Source organism: Triturus cristatus, chromosome 12, assembly GCF_964204655.1.
Source record: "Triturus cristatus chromosome 12, aTriCri1.1, whole genome shotgun sequence".
Taxonomy (NCBI): domain Eukaryota; kingdom Metazoa; phylum Chordata; class Amphibia; order Caudata; family Salamandridae; genus Triturus; species Triturus cristatus.
Window position 1 is genome coordinate 692,826,914 of NC_140595.1, and position 23,201 is coordinate 692,850,114.

Below are 23,201 nucleotides of genomic sequence, written 5' to 3' on the forward strand. Positions count from 1 at the left end.
GTCTCGTCCCCACTCCGCGGCCGCAGATGGTGGAAGCGGCGGCGGGGGACGGAGCTTCCAATAACAGGAGGTGTCAGGCGTCAGGTAGCAGCGGCGGAAAGCAGCGACAATCCCAGGCAAGTCCACAGGAGAAAGCAGAGCCCGCTCTGCCGGGGTCACGGTGGTGTTTTGTGCGCCTCCTGGCGCGAAAACGGCGTGGGGGGCTCCCCTGCCGCTAAGAGTTATGGGGGATGTAGTCTCGTCCCCACTCCGCGGCCGCAGATGGTGGAAGCGGCGGCGGGGGACGGAGCTTCCAATAACAGGAGGTGTCAGGCGTCAGGTAGCAGCGGCGGAAAGCAGCGACAATCCCAGGCAAGTCCACAGGAGAAAGCAGAGCAATTAAATTACTTCCCACCCAATTCCCCTATAAACCCACAACCCGCTTCTAATAAAAATATAATTAACATAATTATCAATTAATCAATTAATATAAATTAATTACCAATTAATAAAAAATAATTACCAATTAATAATTAACTATCGATCAATTAATTATCAAAACATATACATATAATTAATATTTAATTAACCATAATTAAATTACTTCCCACCCTATTCCCCTATAAACCCACAACCCGCTACGGAATTAAATTATGCAAAAATTAAATTACATAACATTCATTAGTTTAAAAAAATTAAACATACATTACAAAAATAGTACATAATTTTAACACATATACTACCATACATAACACAAAAAAAAATCGATATTATAGATATCTATCTTTTTAAATTCGATATTATGGAAATCTATATTTTTTAAATCGATCTTCTGGAATTCTATATTTTTATATTCTATATTATGGAAATCGATATTTCATACCCCGATTTCGATATTCTGACCTATCTATATTTTGATAATTCGATATTCTGTCCTATCTATATTTTAGAGTCGATATTCTGTCCTGTCTATATTTTGGATTCTATATTTTGGTCGTTTACCATAGTTTTGTCTTCTTTTGTGTAGTTGAAAATGCTATACTGGACTTCACAACACAAGGACATTGACAACTGCAGTGAAGCCTTCCCTAAAACAAACAATAAGTAAAGGCCAGATGCTAGTAGCAGGATAAACATCCCATGATTCTCTCACACGTTCAGAAGCGGAACAAAATAAGTAGCTAACACAACAAACGGTGTAAGGGGAGTGAAAGGATTGTTTTATGCTCTTTGTAAACAGACATTAAAATACAGGAAGTGCAAATCCTCTTTAATAAATATCCAAAACCTCTTATGGAATTATTATACATTCATGGACTCATGTGGGATGATGAACTCTCATTTGTCTAGTGTGGTATGCTTCATCAGTGGGTCACACATCTAGCACTGGGAAGCATGTGAGAATACTACTGGTCACTGATTGTATAGTCTCCTACATATAGATTCCCTAATATGGGTGAGGTTATATGCTTTATGTCCACATATATATTCTCCCTTTTGTTTAAATGCTTAGACCTGTAATGAAATTGTATGGGTGAGCTTAAATAGGTTTTACTGGCGTCTTCTTAGCAGAAGAATAAAAATGGGAGGATCAAGCTCATTCAATATATATCCTTTGTTTTATTATCATAAGATGAGTCAACAGCAATTGCAGGGTATTAACTGGGATGGCATTGTGAGCAAACAAATGATGGATTTAGGCCCAGATCTCTGTACTGGGAGTGAATGTTTGACAATATTCAGCATTCCGTCCATCATCTTTTTGTGTTGCCTCAACAGCAATGAACAAGTACATATTGGGTAGAAACAGTGCAAACTTCCCTCCTTCAGAGGACAGGTACAAGTTGGGCAGCAGCAACACAAGCTTTTCTCATCACAGGACACAGACATGGTCACATTGGACAGCAACACTGCAAGCTTTCTTACTCACAGGATGGGCAGAAGATGTCAGATGCCTCGCTCTTTTGCAGAAGGCAGTAAGAGCAATCTTCCATTCCTCACAGAACATATCCAGGAGGGCATGCAAATACAAGCTTTCATTCTACACAAGACATGTACTGTTATGGCATGGTTGACACAGAGGTTGCTGAAAGATCTCTGGAGTGGGTGCTTAATTCACTGAGAAGAATGTATAGGTGGAAGAGTGAGTGAATTGTAAGTTCTGACACTGCTCTCCCTTAGGAGATATTATATATCAATGTGAGAAATTGGGTTATTGGCTGAGGAGGGTCGAAGTTCCACTCAGGTAATAACACCAGTTCTTCTCAGGTTGAATCATAAAAGTCACTAAACTCACCTGTGCTTAATCCTCTGGTACCTTGGCGCCAGTGGTGGCTGGTCCATAGGGCGTCGGGGCAGCGCCCCAGTAGGCAAATCAATAAGAAAAACTGCTCACGCGAGCAAGAAATGTAAGTAGACTGCAGACGCAATTCGCCTGTTTACATTTCTGGCCTGTGCTGGCAGCTGCTTCACAGCCTCAATTGCGCATGAGTCATTCAACAATGAACGTACAGCGCACGCACGCACGCATGCAGGCAGAGCAGCAGGAGTCCAAAAGTGGACTCCTTCTGCGCATCTGCGAGCAGAGCGCTTTTTATTTCAGCACCCTACTCCATTGACATTACACTAGGAATGCTGCGCATGCCTAGTGTAGTGCTGGAGTCTGTAGATATGATCCTGCTCAGGCGGTGACATACAGTTGCCCCATGCCCTGTCAAATGGCAGGATATCGCTGAGTAGCTGCCCCCAGTCGCATCCAGTCTTATGATTTGCCACTCGTCATGAGAGGACTCAGTGACGTGATGTGACGCGGGACCAGCTTGAGAGGACTCAGTGACGTGATGCGACGCGGGACCGGCGGAGGAGATGCCTTATCCTGGTAAGTTTGTTTTTATTTTATTTTATTAAATACTCCCCCCTCCCCTGCGTAAACCCCCCCCCCCCAGTCATGCCGGCCGCAACTGAGCCTTGGACGGATGATCTTCACTTGTTGAGGGTGTGTCGGTCTGGTGCCATGGTTTATGAGGGCTGGTTCACCTCTGGAGGAATGCAATCTTGAATGATTTGTACTTTCTGGTTACTGGGTAGGTTATTAAAAACACTAGAGTACAATCCGATACTATGGACTAACTTGGACTTAGGACTTTAGCAACTGTGTGTGTATTAATATTATGCCTATGCGACCCCCTTTCCCTAATCACGCGTCCTTCCTGTGTGACACTTTCAACTTTAACATCCTGAAGCAGGCTGGCACGTGGCGCCTGCAGTACAACCAGTAAACACGAGTGTGCAAGGTCCAGGTTTTTCCGAGTTGAAATGCGGGGTGCAAACGTGTAGTAAAAAACAAATAGGTCAGGGGTGGCCAAGCGTCGGTTTACAAAGGCAGCCTCGGCTCGAAGTAAGTGTACCTCAATTTGCATATTCTGAGCTGGCCAATCCGATTTCCGGCGCACGCTTCCTCTACTTCAAGGACAACAAATATCGATCATGATTTGTGCGACATCGTGATGGAAACACACGCAAGTCAAGGGCGCAGCTCTCATTGGTAAATCAGGTGCAGTGACACCGGGGCCCAGGGCAGGGTTTGAAGGTCCCACTTGTCGCTCATTGCTGCTGTCTCTTCCTACCTGATGGTGGTATAGAAGGGCCCATTTACTGTGCCTCCATTAGGTCCCCTGGGACTCATACTACGCCACTGCTTTTTGTCACAGACTACAAAATATGCTCGTATGGTTCATATTTTCTTGAAATGAAAAGAGTATAAAGTCGCTTTCAAGACCTAAGGGGGTGTACATTAGGAACATTTTAAAGCATACGGATTTCTATTAGAAACTTCAAATATCTTGGTAAACAAGTAAGCCTGGGGCACAGTACCCTTCAGCATGTCAGTATGCATACACTCAATATTACAGTCCAGGTTCAGAGCACTAGGTCACCTTATTACTATAACGACTTCAGTCAAATGTGCCCCCTTGATACATTTTCATACCTACTATACATATTCAGCACGAGGCATACTTTTAAATCAGCAGAATACCAACAGAGTAAGTGTAGCCAAGCAACCGGAACATATTAAAAAACAAACCAGTGTTGAAATGCTAATAGATTCGCTTTTATTCCAGCCTTGTTGTTAAAATTACAACCCCCTCCCATCCTCCCAGTGGTTTGCTTGTTGTTTTTTGCCCCAGTGCGCATGTTTGGTGTTGTTTGGGAGGGTATGTGCGTATGCCAACTGGATTTTTTGCTGGCACCCAACGCAATTCCATACTTCGGTCAGGACGATAGCACAAGGTCACACGGCGTGCGAAATCTGGGGAGTCAAGAGCTTTCACATTCCTGACCCGAAACACAGGCTCTTGGAGGGAGGCCCTGCCAAGCTCAGCCCCAAAAGTAAAGGTATTCTAACTTTTCTCTTGCCAAACCGCCTGTGACATCGGTCCGCTGTACACATAAATTGGTGATTAAGGCCTCTTTTACTCCCCAAATCCCACACTTGTGAGTTTAGAAGCCCCGACGCGAATAACCAGGCAGTGCTTTCATCAAAGACACTGCACCCTGCCCAACACAGCTCTCGTGAAGGGTACGGAGGTAGGGGCACTTAGAGGGCACTTGAAACCGAATTACCACATTCCTGGGCCGAGTTAAAGAGCTCTGCTAAAGCATTCAAGCTAGCTTCCAGGTAAGCTCCCTCCTACAATAAAATGTTATGCTTGCAGGCATCATCTTTCACACTGTGAAACAGTTTTAGTGCTGTTTGTCCAGATGCAACACTAGCTGAGCGCACACTCTGCGTCACATATTGTTCATCTGCCATGGCCTTCATACCTGGAAGACACTGCATGACACGATGCTCCTGTCATGCCAGCAGGTTCAGAAATACGATTCAGACAAAGTGCCGAGCTATTGTTTGCACGGTCGCCACTGCCTCTTTCTACCAGGTATTGTTTGCAGTTAATACTTGTACAAATCTCAGGACGAGGGCGGAACTTCAAAAGCACGTTCGCCTTCGGAGAATCCATATTTATAAAGAGTTGTTAGAATTCATTGTTACCACATTTATCATCTTGTTTTTAAAGTCAGATTATCATGTCAGGAAAATGACAATATAGATGAAAAAACGATTGGTTTAGCAAAAAGCGCCAATTCATTTTTCTCAAATGTAATTTGTGCAAATTGTGTACAATTTGAACGAAATCAGCTGAACTGTGGAGACTGGCATTTGTCCCGTACCACGCAGGCTTTATTTGATTAAGTTATTGGATATTTAATCACCTAATGTAAAAAAGCAATCATACACACTTTTGCTTTCGTCTACCAAGGGAAGCTTCAAAGTTGTGAAAAATATATTGCTTCTTCTGAACAAGTCAGAAGGTTTAGAAGGGGGTACCTGGTAGTTCTTATTAAAAAGGGGTATTCATTTTGAGTTTACTTCTCTTTAATGCAGAAGGTAACGATAAATTAATGAGCACTGACAAAGCTAATAGCTCTGAATTTAATGTGCAAAATATGGATACAATGCTCTTTAAAGCTAATCCTATCGCCTTTGGCACAGCTTTGATACCTGAAACCATAGTGACGACCAATGCAGAGGAGACAGACGGAGAAAGCAATGTAAACATTAGGTAAATAAAATGCAAGCACAGCAGTGGCGTCACTCGGGTTGGTGTCACCCGGTGCGGGTAACTCATGGTGTCACCCCCTCACGACTTACCGCATGGACCTCCTCCGCCCCGAGTCCGCCAGTGGACACAGTTGGCAAATAACGGGACCATACAGAATCCTTAGTAACGTTTGTAAATGTAGGTCCTATATTTACAAAATGTGCCTGTTAACAACAGTGTGATAATGATTCGTTAATCAGGTTGTACAGTGGGCTACCTGCTAGTCAACAGTTTATTGGAATTTATAATATCATAGGTATGGTACTTTTTACTGGTGTGGTGTTCCCACTATCCATCAACACGATATATCAGTGGTCGAAGTGGGGGAAAAATAGTAGGGGAACTGTGGGCGGAGAATCAAAGGGCGGGAATAACCCAAGGATTGGATCAGTGGGCAGAGCCAGAGGCGTGGCCAGAATGCGCAAACATCCCAATTTTTTTATTTGTTTGGTTTCACTGCCCAGTTTTATCAACCAATGGATACACATGATTATTTAAGGTTATAATGAGTTATTGACAGTAAAATGTGTTCACAAAGTGGGATATGCTTCTAATCACAGAATGTCCCCAAATACGATAAAATGTGGAAGCACAAGCCATTTGTCTCCGAGCCATGGAGTTTCTGTCATCAGCACTTCTCCCTAGTTTGCAAATGTTTTCTAAATAATAATGGCTCTGCCATATTTGCCTCATAATGCAAGATCTGCAGCATGATCTCACCATTTAAACTAATAAATTGTTTGTTGCTCAAACGTATCAAAAGTTAATAAAAAATGTGACTTGTGTTGCTGCGGAGTAGATGACAGTTAATAGCTCACTGTTCTATGTTAGGATTTTAACTTATAAACTGCAAGTAACAAAAGGATCTCTCTGACAAAAGCAGTAGCCCACTGGCCTATTTACATTATGTGCACTTTGTGATCTGTATGGTACATGTTCTTTGCAGCAGGTATATTAACCCTCTGAGCTACCTTTCCATGAGTCAAATCTTCCATTATACAAAATTCCGATCTCTCTCTAGGAAGAACATTAATCAACAGAGTCATCATGACATTTTTATTGTTACCGAAAATTACTGGAGGCCAGGAAGGAGGCAGCAAGCGCTTTTGAAACCATAATATACTTGCAAAAATGATGCCTCCACCGAAAGTGAGCACCTGGTGCGGTCACACCAGTTGCACCACCCTAGAGCTGGCCCTTCTCAAGGGTCCTGTGATCTCAGTGACAGGGTCACTGTTCTAGGGTATACAGCTTCATAGGCCTGCCGCAAAACTGGAGGTGAACTTCAGTATGAATAGTGGTGGACAAGCCTTGAAGGTTAACCTACACTTGTCATGCTAGGGTCCACCTGCTGGTGCTACGACACCGGGGCTTCTAATGTCTTGCGAAGCCTTCTAAGGTCTAGCATGAGATAGTGCTCTCTCAGGAGAGTGGATTGGCGGACTGGTTATTAAGGCTGAACCTGGTTCCCCAGTTCCAAATTCAGCAGCTCTGGCCATAGTGCCACATCCTCTCCCCCACTGAACACCATACTGCCCCACTGAGAAAAACTCAGACTGCCTTCAACTACAACCCAATTGTTGCCAGCTATAAACACCTGGATGCGGCTCAATTTAAATTACGCACTGGGCAAGAGCAATATGTGGCCTACAAAAAAAAGTGACAGCATCCTGGAAAAAGCAAACAATCATAGGGAATGCAACATTTTGCAAACCATGTGAAATGTAAGCACGAACAACATGGTTACCTTAACGCTTTTACACTCACTGTTCAGAAATCAGTGAGTGCTTTTGCCTGAAAAGTTAAGGACATGACAACAGGGCCCTGAATGGACCCATTTCAATGGCCATTGCTTATATCCTTACAAAACGTAAGCAGTATGGTAACAAAAAAGACAACATCCCTAGATACAGAGCAGCAGTACAAATTTTGTTTTTCAATCCTCACATTGCAGTACCTCCAGGATTGGTGCACTAGCTCCAAGCCCAGGGAAAACAAAGCCAAGACAACAAAAATAGCGCTTCACTGGCAAACTGTAAAAGTGGCGCTAATGTGTTTGGGTGTGAATAAAAATCAATCTGGACAGTTTGCTACCACTCTGTCTTACTTTATTTAGTTATTTACATTTCATATTTTTAAACTTTTATTCCTGATGCTGCATTTTGGAATTAAATGTCAGAAAAATACGATATTGATTTCCAGCAAAAGTGATTTTCTTTTTTGGATCCATTTCACAGGGAAGCAAATAAAAGAAAGGAGAGGAGACAGTGTGCACTGCGCACAGGCACGTCCTCTTCCTAAAAGGTTAGGTTGCTCTGCGCACACGGGCCCCAGGGCCGGCTTTAGCGCTGGTGGCGCCCTGTGCGACAATGTTTTTTGGCGCCCCCCCCAATGACCACCTCCACCACGGATTCTCTCACTAGCACCCTTTAACAGTGACCAAGTCACCATAACCACACTCTCTCAGATGCATTGAATTAGTTATATAGCGACACTCATACCAGTGTAGGGTGTCCGAGCACTTTGCATCTCACACACACATTACACAGAGATAATCAATCATAGGTGTGTAAATCCGTGTATAGGAAATGATACATAAACCAAAGGACTGAAAGTGTAGGAGTCACATGTCATCCATACTGGTAGGCAGTATAGTGCTTGGTGTGGAGAAGCACAAACGCAGAGTCGAAAAAGAAACAGCATAGTTGGGAGTTTTCTTTAATAAGAATCTATTTCTAGCCAAATTAACCCTTTTTGCAACATTAATCAATGTTCTAATAATGTATATTTTGAGGTGTGTATGCAGTTCTATGATGAAAGTTAATAGTTCACTATTCTATATTAGGAGTTATAAATTGCAAGTAACAAAAGGATGTCTCTTTTGAAAGCAGTAACCTGCTGATCTGCACTCTGTAATCTACTTGGCACACGTTCTTTGCAGCAGGCATAATAACCCTCTGCACTAACTTCACCTAAGTCAAAACCTCAACTTTACAAAACACTGATCTCTCTCCAGGAAGATAATTAATCACACCAGTTATCATGACATTTATGTGAGGCCTGGTAATTGCTGGCGGAAAGAAACGCTGCAGCAGGTGCTTCAAAAGCTTAATAAACTTTCAAACACGGCGCCCCCAGGAAGCCAGCACCCGGTCGCACCGCCCTAAAGCCGGCCCCTGGCGGGCCTTGTTGGTGTCACCCCACTTGAGGGTGTCACCCGGTGCGGTCCGCACCCCCCGCACCCCCATAGTGATGCCGCTGAAGCACAGGTAACTTGAAAGCTACAGGCGAACAAAGGGAAAAACAGACAGGAAAAACATACCAAGGAATCCTGACCAAAACTTGAAAAAAATGATACAGCGGGAAAAAACAAAAGAAAAATAACTATTTTCTGTATACAACGCAAATAATGTATTATATGATGATTAAGTTTCTTGTACAGATGTAAATTAATCTGTCACGCATTACATTGTTAGGTACTCCACAGGAGACTGAGTGATACACTAAACAGCCAACAGAACGACATGAAAGAGTAATACTCCTATGAATAGAGGCAAAGTACACTGTGCATTTTAAAGAATTGGTAACAATAGGTCTTTCAGACAGCTGCACTGTCAAGCCAGTCCTGAAAACCAACGGGATAGCCAATACATATGCTCTAGCACAGACACAGATCTATGCTCATGAGTCATAGTTCCCATAAATTCACATATATAGAGAAAGCAACACCAATGCCACCAATCATGAACATACGGGGCATTAGACTTAAAGACATTTACATATTGTGGAAGGGTTCAATAAGGATGTGCTCTATTGAGCGCTGCTGTTTTGCATTGCATTGCGTAGAGTGCTGTACTTTAATGTGCTGTGTATTGTTGTGTTATATTATGTTCTGCTTTGATGTTCACTGCTCTAATCGAGTGCCAAGGGGTTTCCCGTATTGAATCAGATGTCAGGATTTGTGCTTTTGTCGTGTACTATGTTGCACTGTATTGCACTGTTGTATGCTATAGTTTTCAGTACTGTATTGAGCGGTAACGTTGTGCACATATGTTTGCTCCACAGTTCTGAGGCTTGTTGGACTGTGCTGCGCTTTGCTACACTATACTTTGTGGTGTTTTATTTGCTTTGCTGCGCTGCACTATACTGCGCACTATTGATGTATACAGGAATGGCCAGCAGTCTGTGCTTTGCTGTACAGTGTTACACCAATCAGTGGCAGCTCTGCCACGGTTGCGCTCACAGCACTCTGACTCGCAGACTGGGGCGATGGGAAATTAATTAGGGAGGAAAATGTCTAAATGTATGGAAGTGCATTTCAGAACCTTTGGACCTTTTGAAGCTTGAATTTGGACTCTAAGCTTCACAAGGAGGTCATTAGCTGGGGTTATATGTGGCACTTCAGAAGTTTTCCAATTGTATGATATAGTTAACCCGGTATGAACGTTTCTTAACAGGGTGGTGTCAGTGGGAAGTAAGAGGTTGATTTAATTTGATTTTGGTTGTGATTAGTTTAAAGAGCTCATTTATGAAAGAGAGCTGTTTCTACGACACTGTTATATAGCAACAGGCCTCAGTCTCCTTGTAGTAGTAAGGGGAGGTCAACATTTTTGTTTTCACAGTGCACTTTGGGAATAAAAGGTTCAAACTATGAAAAATAAATAAAAAACGAAATAAAGCAAGTCAGAGTGTTCGCAAAGTGGCTAGATTGATTTTATTCACAGAAACAATAACATTTTCATGATAACACTGATGGTTACTGTTTTTCCTAGAGAGAGATCAGAGTTTTGCCTGTGGAAGTATTAAATCATGGAAAGGTAGCGCAGAAGGTGAATGTGCCTGCTGCAAAGAACATGTACCTGATGCAGATCACAAAATGCATATGATGTTTAGATGTTTAGTTGTTTGTTAAATAAAAAACATCTGTGAGGTACTCAGAAATGCATTGTATCTCGAAGTCTGTTATGAAGATCTGTGGTTATACTGAATAAGCAGCTACCTATACTGAATAAGCTACCTGTTATATGACATCTCTTTATTAATGTAATAACTGCACTTTCACAATTGCTTTATTAACCTTCCTGCTTTCTCAAATTTTGCTTAAAAATGCACCATTTGGCCACTCTTTTTTCAAAAGCCCTCCTTAGTTTGTTCGGGCTCGCTCGCTCGCTACGGTGCAGTATGACAATAATTTTACGCCTCACCACTTTCAAATGTCACCAGCCGCCACTGCCTGGCGCAAAAAGCAGTTAGGCTTAACTTAGAGGCACTGTGTTAAGTATATACGCAGTGCCCAAACAGGAATAAACACAACACAAGGAAAATACCATGCCAATTTAGAAAATGGAAGAAAAAGTAGCACATAAAATGAGACTAAAATTCCAAAACTCCAACCAGTAGAATGAGAGAAATGCAACTCTGAAGGTTTAAGTAAGAATAGCGCCAAGAATCAGAGAGCACTAACTGTGGTTATCTGGTCACACTAGACAGGGGCAAAGTTAGATGTTCAGTCCGACTGTGATGGAGTGCAGCCTGGACATAGGAACCAGGTTAATCACACTAAAAAAGTTACCTTCTCAAAGTCAAGCATGCTTAGTTCATAACTTCAGAATTTCACAGGTGGCACTAAATTGATGTCAGCCAAGGGTACAGGACCTGGTGGGCACCGCCTGCGGATCTGGAACTCACTCCAGTAGAGGCCAGCAGGGCTTAGGCAGGTCCAGTTACAGGTCCAAGCAGGCCAGTTGCAGCAAGTCAGCTGGGCAGTTGCGGAAAGGCCTCTGGACCTCGTTGTATCCCTTTAGCAGCAGCGTCACTATGGGGGTGCGGGGGGTGCAGACCGCACCGGGTGACACCCTCAAGTGGGGTGACACCAACAAGGCCCGTCAGGGGCCGGCTTTAGGGCGGTGCGACCGGGTGCTGGCTTCCTGGGGGCGCCGTGTTTGAAAGTTTATTAAGCTTTTGAAGCACCTGCTGCAGCGTTTCTTTCCGCCAGCAATTACCAGGCCTCACATAAATGTCAAGATAACTGGTGTGATCAATTATCTTCCTGGAGAGAGATCAGTGTTTTGTAAAGTTGAGGTTTTGACTTAGGTGAAGTTAGTGCAGAGGGTTATTATGCCTGCTGCAAAGAACGTGTGCCAAGTAGATTACAGAGTGCAGATCAGCAGCTTACTGCTTTCAAAAGAGACATCCTTTTGTTACTTGCAATTTATAACTCCTAATATAGAATAGTGAACTATTAACTTTCATCATAGAACTGCATACACACCTCAAAATATACATTATTAGAACATTGATTAATGTTGCAAAAAGGGTTAATTTGGCTAGAAATAGATTCTTATTATTAAAGAAAACTCCCAACTATGCTGTTTCTTTTTCGACTCTGCGTTTGTGCTTCTCCACACCAAGCACTATACTGCCTACCAGTATGGATGACATGTGACTCCTACACTTTCAGTCCTTTGGTTTATGTATCATTTCCTATACACGGATTTACACACCTATGATTGATTATCTCTGTGTAATGTGTGTGTGATGCAAAGTGCTCGGACACTCTACACTGGTATGAGTGGCGCTATATAACTAATTCAATGCATCTGAGAGAGTGTGGTTATGGTGACTTGGTCACTGTTAAAGGGTGCTAGTCAGAGAATCCGTGGTGGAGGTGGTCATTGGGGGGGGCGCCAAAAAACATTGTCGCACAGGGCGCCACCAGCGCTAAAGCCGGCCCTGGGGCCCGTGTGCGCAGAGCAACCTAACCTTTTAGGAAAAGGACGTGCCTGTGCGCAGTGCACACTGTCTCCTCTCCTTTCTTTTATTTGCTTCCCTGTGAAATGGATCCAAAAAAGAAAATCACTTTTGCTGGAAATCAATGTCGTATTTTTCTGACATTTAATTCCAAAATGCAGCATCAGGAATAAAAGTTTAAAAATATGAAAAGTAAATAACTAAATAAAGTAAGACAGAGTGGTAGCAAACTGTCCAGATTGATTTTTATTCACACCCAAACACATTAGCGCCACTTTTACAGTTTGCCAGTGAAGCGCTATTTTTGTTGTCTTGGCTTTGTTTTCCCTGGGCTTGGAGCTAGTGCACCAATCCTGGAGGTACTGCAATGTGAGGATTGAAAAACAAAATTTGTACTGCTGCTCTGTATCTAGGGATGTTGTCTTTTTTGTTACCATACTGCTTACGTTTTGTAAGGATATAAGCAATGGCCATTGAAATGGGTCCATTCAGGGCCCTGTTGTCATGTCCTTAACTTTTCAGGCAAAAGCACTCACTGATTTCTGAACAGTGAGTGTAAAAGCGTTAAGGTAACCATGTTGTTCGTGCTTACATTTCACATGGTTTGCAAAATGTTGCATTCCCTATGATTGTTTGCTTTTTCCAGGATGCTGTCACTTTTTTTTGTAGGCCACATATTGCTCTTGCCCAGTGCGTAATTTAAATTGAGCCGCATCCAGGTGTTTATAGCTGGCAACAATTGTGTTGTAGTTGAAGGCAGTCTGAGTTTTTCTCAGTGGGGCAGTATGGTGTTCAGTGGGGGAGAGGATGTGGCACTATGGCCAGAGCTGCTGAATTTGGAACTGGGGAACCAGGTTCAGCCTTAATAACCAGTCCGCCAATCCACTCTCCTGAGAGAGCACTATCTCATGCTAGACCTTAGAAGGCTTCGCAAGACATTAGAAGCCCCGGTGTCGTAGCACCAGCAGGTGGACCCTAGCATGACAAGTGTAGGTTAACCTTCAAGGCTTGTCCACCACTATTCATACTGAAGTTCACCTCCAGTTTAGCGGCAGGCCTATGAAGCTGTACACCCTAGAACAGTGACCCTGTCACTGAGATCACAGGACTCTTGAGAAGGGCCAGCTCTCGGTGCAACTGGTGTGACCGCACCAGGTGCTCACTTTCGGTGGAGGCATCATTTTTGCAAGTATATTATGGTTTCAAAAGCGCTTGCTGCCTCCTTCCTGGCCTCCAGTAATTTTCGGTAACAATAAAAATGTCATGATGACTCTGGTGATTAATGTTCTTCCTAGAGAGAGATCGGAATTTTGTCTAATGGAAGATTTGACTCATGGAAAGGTAGCTCAGAGGGTTAATATACCTGCTGCAAAGAACATGTACCATGCAGATCACAAAGTGCACATAATGTAAATAGGCCAGTGGGCTACTGCTTTTGTCAGAGAGATCCTTTTGTTACTTGCAGTTTATAAGTTAAAATCCTAACATAGAACAGTGAGCTATTAACTGTCATCTACTCCGCAACAACACAAGTCAAATTTTTTATTAACTTTTGATACGTTTGAGCAACAAACAATTTATTAGTTTAAATGGTGAGATCATGCTGCAGATCTTGCATTATGAGGCAAATATGGCAGAGCCATTATTATTTAGAAAACATTTGCAAACTAGGGAGAAGTGCTGATGACAGAAACTCCATGGCTCGGAGACAAATGGCTTGTGCTTCCACATTTTATCGTATTTGGGGACATTCTGTGATTAGAAGCATATCCCACTTTGTGAACACATTTTACTGTCAATAACTCATTATAACCTTAAATAATCATGTGTATCCATTGGTTGATAAAACTGGGCAGTGAAACCAAACAAATAAAAAAATTGGGATGTTTGCGCATTCTGGCCACGCCTCTGGCTCTGCCCACTGATCCAATCCTTGGGTTATTCCCGCCCTTTGATTCTCCGCCCACAGATCCCCTACTATTTTTCTCCCACTTCGACCACTGATATATCGTGTTGATGGATAGTGGGAACACCACACCAGTAAAAAGTACCATACCTATGATATTATAAATTCCAATAAACTGTTGACTAGCAGGTAGCCCACTGTACAACCTGATTAACGAATCATTATCACACTGTTGTTAACAGGCACATTTTGTAAATATAGGACCTACATTTACAAACGTTACTAAGGATTCCGTATGGTCCCATTATTTGCCAACTGTGTCCACTGGCGGACTCGGGGCGGAGGAGGTCCATGCGGTAAGTCGTGAGGGGGTGACACCATGAGTTACCCGCACCGGGTGACACCAACCCGAGTGACGCCACTGCCCTTTAGCTCAGAACAGGAGGTCCTGCAAGTGGCCCCTTGATTCCCTCTGGCAGTCCAGGGTTGAAGGAGTAAGGCAGGCCTGAAGCAGCAGGGTAGTCCTCTGAAGAACAAGGCAGCCTCAAGCACCATGGCGGTCCTCTGGTAGCAGCAGTGCAGTCCTCTGAGAAGCAAGGCAGGCCTTAAGTAGCAGGCAGGCCAGTTGTTAGTCTGAAAATCTCCTAGCTGTGTTATTCTTGCACTGTGCTATATTAGGTTAGCATTATAAGGCTAAGTTAGTAGCCACTGCTACATTTGTAGGTAACCCACTGAGCTGTCCTAATAGAATGCAGGCTTAAATTAGCGCCTGTGGCTCCATTTTGTGTTTCACAATCCATATTAGACTGTGACTTAACTAAGTTTTATTATATGTACTGCTTACTTCAGCAGAAAGCTGCTGGGGTGCATTTTCTCCTAAGGTTGGGCCTCGCTGTACTAATGGATATATTGTTTATACTTCTGCATACCTTTCCCATGAGAAGGAGCCTGCTCCCACTGGCTCAGCTGCAGGCACAAACAGAATGACCTTGCCAGAGAGAGATAGTGTGTACCCGGCCTCAGACTCTTAGCTCATCCTTGTGTGCCCCTCTTTGTCTCTTGCTGCCTTCTGTGGAAAGGTACTCGGTGGGTGTATCTTGTGCTCCTGCTGAAATGTATGATTGTTACTCCTATGCCTGGGAAAGCCAGTCCCTTTGCAGACATCTTAGGGTGCAGGTCTGAATGGATTCCTCTGCAGAGTATTGCTAATAAAATAAATGTTGGTATTCTTTACTGTCTGACCGACTCTTCATTCTTGGGAAGGCAAAGCAGGTGGTTGTAAGTAACTCGCATGGCCCCTAAGGGCCACGTCCTTCACAGTCCTCTGACAACAAAAGGCAGGCCTCAAGAAGCAGGGTATCTCTCTGACGTACAAGGCATTCCTCATGTAGCCTTCTGCAGGTCCAGGAGTGTGCTGAAATGTTGGTCTGAGGTTCCAATATTTATACCTGGTGCCCGCCTTTGAAGTGGGAGAAAATTCTAGACTCCTCCCACATCTGGTTCGGGAATTTCTTTCCTTCCCCTGCCCAGGCACCAAGGTGTCTGTGGTGATAATAGGCTGGTATCAAGTTCTTTGTGAGTGTTTTGGAGGCAGCCTCTTTGAAATGAAAGTGGGGCTGGGAAATGCTCCGCCCCTCCCATATTGGCAGGATGGCCCATCCTACCAACTCCTAGTCCCCCTTTGGCTCAATGACTGGGAAGAATACACAAATGACAACTGACAGATACACACAGTCATGTGACCCAGGACGCAAGCTGCAGGCACCACCTGGTTAGAACAAGAAAATGCCAACCTTCTAAAAGCGCATTTTAAGAACTGTGACTTAAAATTTGACTTTGCAATTAAAGATGATTTAAAATTACCATTATTTTGAGACCAAACATGATATTTCTACCTGTAGCCAATAAACCGTTAGCTCTTATTAAATGTAATGAGGTAACCCAATGTTATCCTATGGGAGAGGTAGGCCTTGCAGTAGTGAAAAACAAATGTAATTGGCTTTTATTACCAGGACATGTAAAACTTAAAATAACATGCCCACTTTTTAAAGACAATACACCCTGCCCTATGGGCTGCATAGGGCCTACCGTAGGGGATGTTATATGCATTAAAAAGGAAGGTTCGGGCCTGCCATTTTGCCAAGTGGAACTGGCAGTCTAAAACTGTACACAGGCTGCAATGGCAATGGCGGCAATGGCAGGCCTGAGGCGTGTTGTGAGGGCTTCTTAAGTGGGTGATCAACGGTTGAAAGACGAATATAAAACCTCTCTGGCCATTTACAAAAAAATAATATTAGAAGAAAAAAGCAAATATTTTATTCGAAAACTAAACGAGGCAAAACATTCTAGTAAAGAACTCTTTACTACTGTAAAAAAACTAACAAAAATTGATAGCAACAAACAGGCAGTAATTAGCTCTGAATTTTGTAATATTCTGGGCAAATTTTTCGTAGATAAAGTGACCTCAGTCTATGAGTCCTTCAAAATGACCGACAAGCATTTTCCCACTCGGTCAAACTCAGAACTTAAAGAGGAATCATTCCCACTAAAGCAGAATCCCTGGTTTCACTTTTCGCCACCTTCAGTGGAGCAGATTCTTCAGATAGTTAAGACTACTAAGTCCGGTGATCTAACGACCCTTGCCCACCGAAGGTGATGCATCTATTCCCTGAGCTGTTGAGCGAACAATTAGGAAGGTATTTTTACAAATAGTGAAATCAGGCCGCTTCCCAGATACATGGAAAACCACCTCTGTGCTGCCTCTACTAAAGAAACCAAATCTAGACCCACAGGAACCCGGGAACTACAGACCTATTGCGAGAATTCCATTCGCCGCAAAGTTCTGGAGAAACTATTGAATGAACAGCTGGCCCTATTCCTCTCAGATGCAAATGCCTTAGACCACTCGCAATTTGGTTTACGAGAGGGACATGGAACGGAAACAGCCCTGCTCATGGCAGTAGAGGAACTCAGGAGTTTTCAGGATACCGGAGGGAAGGCCGCCTTAATCCTTTTGGATCTCTCGGCGGCCTTTGACACAGTAAACCATGATACACTCCTGATCCAACTAGCTGAAGCCGGAGTTCATATGACGGCTCGATCGCTGTTGCATCCTATTTGTCCAACAGAACGTTCACAGTGGAGCTGGGAGAGGCAAAATCAAAACCATTCAACTCTCTGTGTGGTGTACCCAAGGGGTCTTCTTTAAGCCCTACTCTTTTTAATTTAGATGTAGCGCCTTTAGCAGCATTTATTAGGAATTGTGGGTTCCTACCTGTCTCTTATGCCGACGACACCCAAATAGTGGTATCAATCGCAAATAATGTCAAAGAGACGGCAGAAAAATTTAAAAACTGCATGATGCAAGTTAATCAATGGATGCAGAGTAATTGCTTAAAGTTAAATGGAAATAAAAGCAAAGTCATGCTGCTAGGGACAGATATGAAAATGTGGTCCCCGGAGTGGTGGCCAGACAGTTTAGGCGACTGCCCATCTCCAGTAAACAAAGTGAAAAATCTGGGTGTGATACTGGACAACAAACTGTCATTTGACGCCCAGTCTAACAAACTTGCATTTATCCTGCCATTTATCCCCCTGGATTCCCGTAAAACAGTGGTAACAGCTCTGATAAGGCTAGACTATGGGAACGCTCTGTATGCTGGGATACAGGTTCAGCACTTAGCAAAACTACAACGCTTGCAAAACGCAGCAGCGAGGTTGGTACTGGACATTCCCAGGTTTGAGCCGATTGCACACAGACTAAGATCCCTCCACTGGCTCCCAATGGAAAAAAGAATACAATTTAAGTCTGTATGTTTGGCCTATAAGGCCCTTCATGACATGGGCTCTCAGTTTTCAAAAACTCATTTAAGATTGTCTGAGCCATCCAGTAATCTTCGTTCTAGCCTAGCAAAACTGATTCAGGTCCCAAGATACAAACAGGTCAGGTGGGGAGGGAGAAACTTTCTGCTACATGCAGCAAAGGCCTGGAACCTTCTCCCAATCACAATCAAAAATAGCCCTTCTATGCTTTCATTCAAGAAAGAGGTAAAAACCTGGCTGTTTTCTTCCAGTTAGACCCAAGTCTTGACAGATCCCTGGTATTCTCTGCATCTACCCAGCGCCAAGATGCCTATGGGCAAACGCGCGCTCTATAAATTCATAAATCAAATCAAATTACACAAAACTTGCTGCGGGCCTACTAGTAAAATTTAATTTACAGGTCATGGGTACATGAAGTACCATTTTACAAGAGACATATACGTAAATTAAATGTGCCAATTGGGTGTAAGCCAATTCACCATGGTTAAAGGAGAGCGCACAAGCACTTTAGCACTAGTTAGCTGTGGTAACATGCACAGGGTCCTAATGCCAACAATAAAAGAAATTCAGAAAACAGTTGGGGTGAAGGCAAAGAAAATGGGGTTGACCCTGCACAGAGGGCCAAGCCAAATAATCAGCATCCTGAAAGTCCTTGCTATTGTCACTCAGAGGCCTTCTGCTTGTGTTTATTCTTTGTTTTCAACATATTGAGAAGTAGCCATTAATTTGTTGGTGATTGCTATTTGGAACAGCCCAGCCCAAGAAATTATACTCCAGTCAGGCGCTTTCTGGCCAACATCTTTGAAAAGGTTTTGAATGTGCACATTTACCAGGCACTGTGCAGTCCTAACCGTGCTACTGCACCCAACGTTAAGGATTGCCACTGATTTTAAGCATTGTAAAAGCACTTTAAAGAGCGGAAACTACTGCCAGGGCTCTGGCATGTGCAGACAAGTGAGGAAAGAGAATGGGAAGGAGAGGATGAGCCTGCCTATTTCTCTTTTTGGCCTGACCCTAAAAGAAGGAACTGTAACAAGGCATGGCAGGTGGTCTTCACAGAGGTGTACACACAAGAGATGCACATAGGCACTATATTGACACTTGTATACAGAGCAATCCCATTTGAAATGTGTGATCCATCCCTCAGAAAATGTACTGACAGAGGACAGAAGTTCAGTAAAATGTCCTGCGCAACTTTCCAATTTTTCCAAAATGATTAGAGCATTTCCACCATATCTTCATGGGCTTCCATTACCAGAGAAGCAACACTTTTCTCTTTAGCCTGTTCTGTTTCAGAGCATTTACAGTCCCCAGATTTCGAATCCATTTTAGAATAAAGAGCTCCTAAATGTCATGCTGATTTAACTTAAGCTTCTGATGTCTGGCTTTAACCTATCTTACGTGATACATTTTTATTTTTTAAAACAAACAGAACTCATCTACATTTGGAGTTGAAATTAAACCAAACACAAACACTCATTTCCGCTTTGAGATGCCCCGTTATGTATTGCATATCGCAACTGTTACAACGCGTGCCATTACACTGCATGCCGTTGCAACAAAAAAGGTGTGCAGCAATGAGTAGAAGGTGTTGGATTTAACTCCAACACCTTCCCTACCGTTGCACACACTGGAGTTGGAATGGAAAATTAATCAATTCCAACTTCCAGCGCCCCCCGACAGAAAGTCGAGGTAAAGGTTGACGTTGCAACGGCATGCGATGCAATGGCATGCGTTGTAATGGCATGCGATGCAATGGCATGCGTTGTAACGTCACATATTCATTCTAGTGTCTACAAATGCTATGTTGATGTGTGAATGGGTCAATAAATGGCTGCACTATTTGGAAAGATAGATGGTGTGGTGATGAGTGAAGATGGGATAGATAGATGGATTGAAGAGAGTGGAGATGAATGGAGGGATCGTGTTTGGGGAAAATTAAAAGGGTGTAGATGAATAGGTGGAGAGTATGGCAGTGAATTCAGGTGTGTATGGTTGTGCATTGTCGGTATGAATGAGAGAGTGTGGACAGGGTTATTGGGAGGAATGAAAAAGGTATAGATGGTAAAAAAGGGTGGATGATGTCTGTATGAAGAGTGTGGGTGGGTGTAAATAGATGGATGGATGGATTGAGAGATGGATCTTAGTAGGCAGATGAATTGATGGCCAAATGGGTGCTTGGATGAAAGAATGGCTATTGGTGGGTGCTTGGAGGGATGAATGGATGTAAAAGTGATAGGATAGATAGATATGAACAATCTGTTGATGCGTACTGTCCACATCCTGAAAAATGCAATGTTAGCTCCTCTGTTGAGCGTCAGTATCACATCAGCTGCATCTTGCCGTACTTGCCAGTGGTAAAGGGAATCTGGCTAGGACCTTATTATAATGAACCTGCTGCTACCAATATGGATGGTAGGAAGATGAATGTGAGAAACAATAGAGGTATTTTGAAACTCTTGGAAGCATTCAGACACTCACGTGCCCTCTAAATTCCTCTTAGTACAATTCAACTGAGTGTCTGACAGGCCTTGTGTCCTGTCAATGGCAAGCAAATAATATGCTACCAGATCATTACAGGAGTCGCTTACCTAGTGCTGTACAAGTCATATAGACCATTACTCTCCCTTTAAAGGCTTCCTGTACTCAGCTTAGCAGCCCAATCAGCTGGATCGGATAAGAAGGTAGACTTTATTTAAGACCCTGTCAGCATTTTAAGATCAGAAAAAATGTTTCAGAAAATCTCAAATCATCAAAGAGGAAGTGAAAGACTACCATAGACTGCATTGTGCTAAAAAAATACTTATCATATTTTGGGGAAATTGAGTCTCATATCCACTGGTTCGTGGTAGCCGTGCACTGTTCTGTAAGTGTTGGTGCACTATGCTATCTGCAGGGGTACAGTACTCAGTGGGTGACGGTGCACTTTGCCGCAGGTATTAGTGCCTTATTCTGAGTATAATGCAGCATTGTTCCTCAGATTATAGCTGAATGTGTTGTGGTTGAAGAGGCACTGTTCTGTGAGTGGTTGTACCTGTGCTATATGAGGTGGTGATCTATACTAAGTTTGAGGTACATTATGCAGGGGCTAATGGTGCCTTGTCCAGAGCGTATGGGGGTGCACTGTTTGACACATCTTTTGTATGATGATTGAGCATTTTATATGTGGGATTTCCAAAATTGTTTTCTGTGCTCCTTTTTTATCTCTCATTTTTGTTTTACATATGACAGAGTAATTGTTCTTGCATAATTCTTGATGAACATGTTGTATTTTACACTTACTAAAAGAAGGTTTGAAACATTGGCACACAAACTATCGACCTCAAATGCATCGTAAGCTCCATATGAGCTCCGTAACAGTCCAGATTGCCGGCGATGTGGAGGTGGGGAGGCAGAATTTGCGGATCTCACTTGGTTCTGTCCTGGGGTACATGAATTCTGGCAAGCGGTGTACCGAGAACCGGAAGCCATCGCTGGCGAGACCCTGTCATTTGCTCCTATGATAGCACTGCTGGGTTATGACTAGGAAGTTCAGGGGGAGGTTAGGAGATTAATGGCCATTGGTCTGTTGCTTGCTAGGGAGATGCGTCACGTTGTAAATGCCTGCGCTACAGTATACCTGCGTCAGGTATAATGTATGCAGGGTGGGCATTCCGTCGCAAGGAAGCCTCCTAAAAGTGACGCAGTGAAATCTACATGATTTCACTGAGTCACTTTTACGACGCCACTGCATCAAAACCTTGTGCCTGCTTGAAGCAGGCGTAAGGAGTGATGCAGCATGTTAGGAATAGGCTTTCCTAACCATTGCTGGAGTTGCGTCATACTTGCGACACGGCTCCAGAAATGCGCTGCCATTATGCCGACAAGATGCATCACGCATCTGTTTATCCTTGCGCCACGGTGCGCCGCGTTATAAATGCAGGATACCTCTGGCCGCTTCACAGGCAGAGGACGAGGGGCCTTCAGAGGAAGAAGGAATTACACCACTTTTTCCGATTCTACGGTTAGTTCTGACAGTGATCCAGAGACTCCTGGCCCCAGTTACGACTATAACTACCGAGACAACTGGTACCCCCCCCAAGGTTATTTCCCTTTTTTAGGGGAAGGCCAATGGAGACCACCGCGAGGACGAGGTGGCAACTGGCCAAGAGGGCCTCCGAGAGGCCAGCAGAATCCACCGAGCGCCAACTGGGACAGAGGCCGAGGGACAACCCCGAAACAAGTTCGATTCCAGCAAGAGAACCACGGAGAGATATCGACGAGGCGCAAAGTCTACAGATGGTAGAGCCCAGCGACAGTCCGGTGGTTAACATCTCTGCATATAACCTCAACGCTGACGAACAGGCGGTACTTTGCAAGGGCTTGTCTTTCGTCCCAACTGCCCATCCGAACTCATTCAACCTTAAAACTGAACTCCAAGGGTTTTTTCGTAAGATCCGTCTCAGGTATTTTTTTTAAAAATAAGGAAGACAGTCTACCCAAGTCGGTCACTGGATTAAGGCCTCCATCGAAGTTTTTTCCACCTGCCAATGCTATGAGTAGCAGGATTTTGGCTTACGAGAGCATGGTTCTGAACGATGTTGGTACTTTACTTTCAACATACAAACACACCATACCGAATACCAGTAAGTCTGAGAAAGCGGCTCTCCAAACCCTCCGAAATAACAAAGATATTGTGATCAAGTCTGCCGACAAGGGCGGGGCTATAGTGGTGCAAGATACGACTGCATACAAATCGGAGATTCTACGGCAATTACAAGACGGTGTCAGTTACTCTCTGTTGAGGTCTGATCCAACGAAGGACCTAATGGAGGAAATCCATTTAATAACTCTGGACGCTTTAAACTGTGGTTTTCTAAGTAAATTGGAATACGACTATCTGAATCAACAACATCCACGACTACCTACCATCTATACGTTACCCAAGATACATAAGGATATCCTACATCCACCAGGTCGCCCTATAGTATCTGGCTGCGGATCACTTTTGGAACCCCTATGCAAGTACATAGACATTTTCTTGAAACCATTGGCAGAAGAAACAGAAACATACCTTCGAGACACCATGCAAGTTATTGCAATGA